Source organism: Pinus tabuliformis, chromosome 8 (assembly GCF_031772625.1).
Source record: "Pinus tabuliformis cultivar Carrire ecotype Pingquan chromosome 8, CPIR1, whole genome shotgun sequence".
NCBI lineage: Eukaryota > Viridiplantae > Streptophyta > Pinopsida > Pinales > Pinaceae > Pinus > Pinus tabuliformis.
In genome coordinates this window covers 230,742,114-230,749,428 of record NC_142294.1, presented here as the reverse complement: position 1 = coordinate 230,749,428, position 7,315 = coordinate 230,742,114, and positions in this window count along the sequence as shown.

Genomic DNA, 7,315 nt, shown 5'->3' with positions numbered 1-7,315 from the left:
CATGGATGGTTAAGGAACATTGACTATCTCATGGGCACTTTCCAGAAGTCATCCATTCAACACATTTGCAGATCCCACAACTCAACGACGGACGCCATGTCCAAACTTGGAATCGCTGCTCCTCAGGATGGTATTAATATCATGCTGATCGTGGCGGGTTGCTCACATGATGTTGGCTCCCTTCTTTTCCCCTGAGGGGGTCTACTATCCCGATCCTTCTGCCCTTGCTATGTCTAGGTGTTTTTTGGTCATTCGAAGTTTTGGTATTTACTTTCTGTTTTTGGTACATTACATCTGCTGTTATAACATGGATGTTGGCAATGTTACTGTTTTATTTTACTGTGATTTACCACCCTGCAATATGGAGGTCATATGTGGAAGAGGCATATATTCCTATTGTTTCTGGATTTTTATGTCTAATTGATACTCTTGAAGTAATGACCAATGGTGGACAAATGTACTGGTTTTTATACTTTTAATACCAATGTTTTTTTCATACTGAAAAAAAGAAGATAAAAAGGAACCATAATGTTCTGGAGGTCAGCGTAACTGCTTCTAATACCTTCGCTAGTAGGCCTAGGGCGTAATTACCTCAGACTATATTCAGAAGGCCCTTGATTTTGGCTTTCTTTTATTTTGGTGTCCGGTCCTAATCACCTGGAGCTGAAATAATTGAAAGTAGTTTGATTGTCTGTATCTTTAGGGACTTTTAGAGAGTGCTCTTTGCTCCTAGTTGACCTAGCTTTACAATTTTTTTGAGTCTTTAAGTAGATTTCTTCAAAATAATTCAAAGTGGCTGATCGACTAACTAGTTGGTCTAGGAGACTCCGTGGGCTTTCACCTACGAGTCCTGAGCCTTCTCCTAGGAGACGTAGGAGAAATTCTGCCAGTGGTTTCTGTTATCACCCCAAGAAACTCTCTTAGGTTGTATCTCAGAGATGCTCGGGAACATTACAAACTCAACAAAATGTTGGAAATGGATGAATGGAAGGAATGATGTATATTCAAACCATATAACCACTCCTACTATGCTTAACTCCAGACATAGGTGAACACCCCAAACTACAAGGCTTTAGATCACCAATTACTCACAGTTTGAGGATTAGGTGAACATGGAGAACACTGACCACACCAGCAGATGCACAAGACCATGTGATGGCTGGCTGCAACCAGTAAAGAGGTTTGCAAATCTATTTCCTAATGCACAGATAGGATGACAACTTTCTGGAATTAAGTAAACAGAAACCTGCATAACACATTCAATGATACATACTAGACTCCAACACAGAGGTGGGATGATAGTCCCTCTAATGCTAATAATCAAGAGCACATGAAAGATGCATAACAGGCACAACCTAGAAAAAAATAGAAGTAGAAAGTGAGCAATTAATAGCAAAAGAAGCTTGTATTAGTTGAAAATGAAGACCAGACACTACAAGTATCACAATAGTTACAGTCTCCAGAAGTTGAACCTTACATCAAAACAACAAACATCAACCCTGACTATATCTGTATTCTCGGTATATATCGAGTTTGATTACAAAAATGCTCTGCTATCCTATACGAGGAGGGGTCATAATGGACCACCAACCACATAAACTATTTAAAATGGGCCTCTGCTACGATCTGCTGCTTCAATGAATGAATTTGACATTCTCTGGTGCTCTGCAGTCCTCTCAGATAACTGGAGTGTCGTATGGGATGACATTCCATAATTGTTGATTGTGTTTCCCTGCTCAAGGCTGATCTTTTCCTTTCTCGGCCATTCTTCCTTGTTAATTGCAGTTGTTGTGGAGTAATTGCACAGGGTACTGGTAGTTGAACACTATTGTTCTTCGAGAGCACAGAACAGTCATAGGAGCGTGGACTTCATGGAGGGTGGACAAACCGAACAAAGGAATGAGGCCGGCTGTCGGATTGTGCAGATCAACGGCGGGAATTGGTTCACAGAAGCTATCAGGAGATATGAGAGCAGGATGAATAAGGGCCCTTGGATCTGATACGGTCGAATCCAATGGTGATTGGGGGCAGAAGCTGCACGGGGACTTAACGGCCTGGAAAATGGTTTTGAGCGGCAGGCGGTATTGATCACACCGCTTTAGAGCTTGTGGCAGTATTCGTATGCAGGGGAGAAATGCATATCGGCGGGCGATGCGTGGCGGATGCGACGGGAGGGAAACCGCTTTCCCCACGTGTTATCACTCAATTAGTTTGCGATGGCGGGAGGAGCAAATGCCATCGGATTGCGCGGCAGACGATCAGACGACGGGGGTTAAATGCACATGTTTATGACTGATGTGATAGGGAAAGAATTTGCGGGTAGCGCTTTTTGCAAAGGCACGTGGTTATATGGGTTTAAAACCTTAGCACTAAGGGGCTTGATAGAAAAGGGACCTACACAGGGTTTTAGAGGCAAAACGGAGGTAGTGAAATTTATAAGAGCGTAAGCAGAGTGAAGGGGAATGGGCGGGATGGCTGCCGCAAATCCCTTTTTGATCATAGACAACTCAATCAGGCCTGCATTTGACCTTCAAATGTTGAAATAAATAGAAGAGCTAATACTGGATCCTTCTGGGGATGAGATCCTCCCTGTGAGGTCTCAAGAACCTGCAGATCAATGCCTTTCTGATGAAAAACAAATTAAAAAAATTCCTAGTGTTCCATTGGGCATGGAGTCTACTTGGCTTACACTAAACTGAAAAACAAAATATTTACAACTTTAAGGCCAAAAGACCTTAAACCACATAAATTTTTAGAAAATGCCCATTGACTGGGCCATCAAAAACTGCTTCTCCTCCCATACTTTTCAGTATGAAGGTGTTGTTCCCTTGAATTTGAGAAATGATAAAAGGCCCTGTCCAGAAAGCATAAAACTTCCCATGATTGCCTTTCTTTTCCTTTAGTGCATCTCACTTCAGAACCAAGTCTCTAACCTGAAAATTATCTGCTTTTGTCCCTTTGTCAAAAGCTTCCTTGATGTGTTGTAGCCTTTTCAACCAGCTGTTCTTGGATTTGATGTACCTCTGCCAAATCAATGATCCTTTTTGCCATGTCTTCTCCCTCACTATGTTCTTCTTGCAGGAATTTTGCCACAGGGAGAGTTAACTGAATTGGAACACAACCTCAGTGCCATATACCAGCCTAAATGGAGAATTTCCTGTGGATCTCTTGGTGGTCACTCTGTCAGCCCACAGTGCGTACTTGAGCTTAGAATCCCAATTCTTTTTGTTGTCTTCCAGTAGCTTTTTAATTATCCTTATCAGGCTCTTGTTGGAAGATTCTGCTAGACCATTGCCTTGAGGGTAATATGAGGTGGAATGAACCAGCGTAATGCCCATTGAATTACACATTTCCACCAATTCTTTTGCCCTGAAGGCTGTTGCATTGTCTGTGACTAATTTATGTGGACAACCAAATCTGGTAAAGATATTCTCTATCAAAAACTTCATGACCACATTTTGAAAAGGAGCTTTAACCTTCTAATCTTCATTTGTTTCTTTACCCCTCTAAATGATTTGCAACTGTTCATTTTCTCTTCTGAATGGATTTGGATTTCTTGGAGAAAATGTGTTCTACCACCTTGTCTTTCCTGAATTCTGCTCAACCTTCAGCTTAGATATTTCAGCAGCTAATGACTCTATCATCTTAGTCATTTGTCTAATTTGGATTCTGAAGATGAAGCAGAGGAAGAAGAAGCCTCACCTCTTTGCCTCCTTCTATCAGCATGACCTTTAAGCTTTTCTGCAGCCATAATATTGGATTCCACTTCTAGGGTTGCATCATGCATGTCAGCTAGAGTGGCACATCTTCTTTCTCTCAAAAGCAGGTAGAAATCAGAGTCAAAAGTGTTGGCATAAGTGAGTTTGGCAGAAGTGGGGGTAGGCTTTACCTCAGCTGGTATCTTACTATACATACGGTCAAATCTTTTATTAAAATCAGACAATGATTCCCCATTTTCCCTCTTTAGGTTACCAAACTCAGTATGATAATATAGCAAGTATTTTTTATCTCCCCAGTGCTTCAAAAATGCATCATCCAATGCTTCAATTCTTGTTATGGATCTATGGGGCAATTCACTTAACCACTTTCTGGCCTGTCCATCAAGGCTCTGGACAAAAACTCTCATCCACACATCATCTTCACTGATATCTAGGTTATCTGAATAGCTATAAAAATCCTCAAGGTGTTCTTCAGTTGTTACTCCCTCTGTACCAGTGAATTTAGGCATATATTTCTAATATTCTCCAGCAAGCATGTCATTCAAAGGAACATGCAAAACTAAAGGCCCATACCTAGCAACTATGATTCTTTCCATCTTGGTGGGAGCTTGTTGGCCTGCCATGACTGGGATATGTGGGAGAATACTGGCAGATTGAGCGGTGGGAAGCAATGGAACAGATGACAAAGACAACAGAATGTTCTGTACTGTATGGGAGACTTTCTTTGGACTGAGATTCAAAGGGGAACTAGATGGACAAGGAGCTTTATGAATCTCTGCAGGTGTTTGTTCACTAGCAACACTAGGCTCTAAGTCTTCAAATTGTGTATTCTCAGCTAAAAATTCCTCATGTAGAGACAAATAAGATTTCTTGGGCTTACCTGATCCTGACGCTCCTTTCTGTGATGTTTTCTTCAACTTAACAATCTTCTCAGGGTCAGGCACTGGAGCAACTGGTGATTTATGAGGATTTCTTCGAGTATGTCTCACAAACTGAGCCAGGACTATACTGTGGAGTCGCCAAAGGTTGGTCTTCCTCCAGTGGAGTTGCCAGATAGATGATTACAACCAGAAATGTGCCCAGATCTTGTCTATCATCAAAATCTGGAACTGTGTCATTTTCCCAGGGATTCTGAGCTTCAACCTCCTCTCCCCGACAACGACGCCAATTGATGTTATCACCCCAAGAAAATCTCCTAGGTTGTATCTCAGAGATGCTCAGAAACATTACAAACTAAACAAAATGTTGGAAATGGATGAATGGAAGGAATGATGTATATTCAAGCCAGATAACCACTCCTACTATGCTTAACTCCAGACATGGGTGAACACCCCTAGACTACAAGGCTTTAGACCACCAATTACTCATAGTTCGAGGATTAGGTGAACATGGAGAATACTGACCACACCAGCAGATGCACAAGACCATGTGATGGCCGCCTGCAACCAGTAAAGAGGTCTGCAAATCTATTTCCTAATGCACAGATAGGATGACAGCTCTCTGGAATTAAGTAAATAGAAACCTGCATGACACATTCAATGATACATACTAGACTCCAACACAGAGGTAGGATGACATCCCCTCTAATGCTAAAAATCAAGAGCACATGAACAGATGCATAACAGGCACAACCTAGAACATAATAGAAGTGGAAAGTGAGAAATTAACAGCAAAAGAAGCTTATATTAGCTGAAAGTGAAGACCAGATGCTGCAAGTATCATAGTAGTTACAGTCTCCAGAAGTTGAACCTTACATCAAAACAACAACCATCAACCTTGACTATATCTGTCTTCTCGGTATATATCGAGTTTGATTACAAAAATGCTCTGCTATCTTATACGAGGAGGGGTCATAATGGACCACCAACCACATTAAATATCTAAAATGGGCCTCTGCTACGATCTGTTGCTTCAATGAATGAATTTGACATTCTATGGTGCTCTGCAGTCCTCTCAGGTAACTAGAGTGTCGTATGGGATGACATTCCATAACTGTTGATTGTGTTTACCTGCTCGAGGCTGATCTTTTCCTTTCTCGGCCATTCTTCCTTGTTAATTGCAGTTGTTATGGAGTAATTGCACAGGGTACTGGTAGTTGACCACTGTTGTTCTTCGGGAGCACAAAATAGTCATAGGAGCGTGGACTTCATGGCGGGTGGACAAATCGAATAGAGGAATGAGGCCGACCGTTGGATTGCGTAGATCAACGGCGGGAATCGGTTCGTAGAAGCTATCAGGAGAAACGAGAGCAGGATGAATAAGGGCCCTTGGATCTGATACGGTCGGATCCAACGGTGATCGGGGGCAGAAGCTGCGCGGGGACTTAACGACTAGGAAAATGTTTTTGAGCGGCGGGCTGTATTGATCGCATCGCTTTAGAGCCTGCAACGGTATTCATACATGGGGGAGCGATGTGAGTCGACGGGAAATGCATGGCGGACGTGATGGGAGGGAAACCACTTTCCTCACGCATTATCACTTGGTTAGTTTGCGATGGCAGGAGGAGTGAATGCCGTCGGATCGTGCGGTAGACGATCGGACGGCGGGGGTTAAATGCACATTTTTATGATTGATGTGATAGGCAAAGACTTTGCGGGTAGCGATTTTTTCAAAGGAGAGCGGTTATATGGGTTTAAAACCTTAGCACTGAGGGGCTTGATGGAAAATGGGCTTACACAGGGTTTTAGAGGCAAAACAGAGGTAGCGGAATTTATAAGAGCGTAAGCAGAGTGAAGGGGAATGGGTGGGATGGCTGCTGCAAATCCCTTTTTGATCATAGACAACCTGATCAGGCTTGCATTTGACCTTCAAATGTTGAAATAAATAGCAGAGCTAACATTTTCAATAAGTGGCGACAATTGCATCAGAGATTGATCCTCCTGTTGGAGTTATTAATTCACATGATAGACCTGGTACAAGTAGAGAGTTGGAGAGAAACAATCCAGTTCTTTGTCTAGTCCTCTTCCAGTAGGAAGACGTTATTGAAGTCGAGGAGCTCCCTGAGTCTATTTTGACTCGTAATTCTCCTCTTCCTCCCAATCATCTAGACGTTTTATTATACGTTGGGACTCCGACCAATAGGCCTTCAAGCCCAGGTTTATATCAATCTTTTCCTTCGATGACCACTGTTGGAAGCATGGAATCCACAACAAGTGCTACGAGTATGAAAACTCCGGTATTCGTACAAGGAGGAGGAACAATTTCTATACCTTCCGTTACTCCTAGCACTACTATATTTGGTTCTACTTCCATTCCATCTTCGAGTGGAAGTTCTCAAGTTGTTGCCTCTAGCATTGGCTTTTTCCCTTTTGGAATGCTGACCAGCGCGATTCCTTCAGTTCTGTTAAGTATTCCATCAGTTGCCTCCACATCCATGGCAAGTGGATCAACTTCTTTTCAGGGTTTCCCATTTAGGGGTGGTCATATACCACACTCCAACCCATCTTTGGGATCAATACCTTTTTCCTCTATGGGTCAAAGTTATAATCCATTTCAAGGTTAGAAAAATGCTGCGGTTAGCGGGTTAGGAGCCGGGAATCAGTCTTATTTCGGCCAACAAGGGAATATGATGTATTCTTCTGTCAATTCTTTCCAGA